The sequence below is a fragment of the Panthera leo genome, chromosome A1 (assembly GCF_018350215.1).
Source record: "Panthera leo isolate Ple1 chromosome A1, P.leo_Ple1_pat1.1, whole genome shotgun sequence".
NCBI classification, from domain to species: Eukaryota; Metazoa; Chordata; class Mammalia; order Carnivora; family Felidae; genus Panthera; species Panthera leo.
In genome coordinates this window covers 47,106,047-47,107,354 of record NC_056679.1, presented here as the reverse complement: position 1 = coordinate 47,107,354, position 1,308 = coordinate 47,106,047, and the positions used below count along the sequence as shown (strand labels likewise).

The 1,308-nt window shown below is 40.6% G+C and overlaps 1 non-coding gene across 1 annotated transcript; it reads right to left on the bottom strand.

Annotated features, from left to right (window-relative positions):
• Window positions 1–439: 439 nt before the first annotated feature.
• On the bottom strand, window positions 440–575 carry LOC122202989. The gene has a single exon (XR_006195006.1). It is a non-coding gene; the product is annotated as a small nucleolar RNA SNORA42/SNORA80 family (small nucleolar RNA).
• Window positions 576–1,308: the final 733 nt, after the last annotated feature.

Sequence of the window (1,308 nt, the reverse complement as noted above, 5' to 3'; positions counted from 1 at the left end):
GAATGTCTATTAAGTGTAAAACATTATGGTCAGAATGTTTAGGTAATTATTTTCTAACGGGTGCATAAGTGCCTTGAAGATGGACATCATATCTAATAGTTCTTTATCCATTATAATTCTTTGTGTCTCTCATTCTCATTCAACAAATATTTATTGAATGTCTGCTATTGTAGGTGGTAGGTTAGTTGCTGCATATACAAATGAATGAGACTTTCTACCTACAATGAACTCATGGAAACACATACAATGCAATACAAGAAGGAAGTCCAGTGACAGGAAAAAAGCACATATTATTATGGGAACATGACAAAGGGCCACTCAATAGGGTTTTCATTGTTATCAGGGTGGCAGTTGGCTTTTCCACTTCTTGGGATTCTCAGCAGGACATCTTGCCCAGCAGATACTGAAACAGTTTTTGGTTTTTTGGTTTCTGTTTTCATGCTGTACCGCCCCCTTCAGTGCTCACAGCCCACCATTAAGGAGGCTGAACAATGGTTCGAGGCTGCACATTCCTCTGGCAGGGGTCCACAATGAGAGGCCCCCAGAGAAGGCCTCACCATGGGCTGAAACAAAGTGTCCTTGAGGGAGGGGGGTGGAGAATGATAATTCAAAGTAAAAATCTTGGTCAAATGCTGCTCTGAAACTTGTGTATATACTCCAAAATAGCCCATCAAAGATTGGCTGGCCTGTATTAAAAATGGTTGCCAGCAGGCTCAGGCTCCAGTTCTACCTATTTAAAAAAAGATATATGCAACAAGTATGTTTAAGTAAACAAACATATATTTAAGACCTAGAATACCACTAAGGACTAGAAAGATGCCCAAAGCATCTTCCCTGCCCTTCAAGACGTTCTCAATCAAGTGAGATAGACACAGAGAAGCATCGTCTAAACCTGCACGAGAGAGCATGAGTTCTGAATAGAAACTAGGGGTTACTATCAACAAGCTGTGGGAGTTTATTCTGCTGGGGACCAAGGGAGTTTCTCGCAAGGGATGGCATTTGAGCTGGTGTTTGAAAGGTGAAAAGAATTTCCTTAGGCAGAAAACAGAGAGTAAGGCAGCTCAGGAAAAAGCTCAAGCAAATGCGCATTCTTTAAAAATAAACAAATACATGAATTAATAAAAGAAGAGTTCAGGGAATGGTTAGTAGAACGGCAACTAGAATGTAGGGCATGCACAAAACTGAAGGTCAGAAAGGAAGTTCCTTTCAGCGCCTTCCACAAATATTTATTAAGCACCTGCTGGGGCAAATAGAGTATGCTTAAAAAGAGATAAAGATAAAGACCTAGCTCGCAACCTAATGAGATAG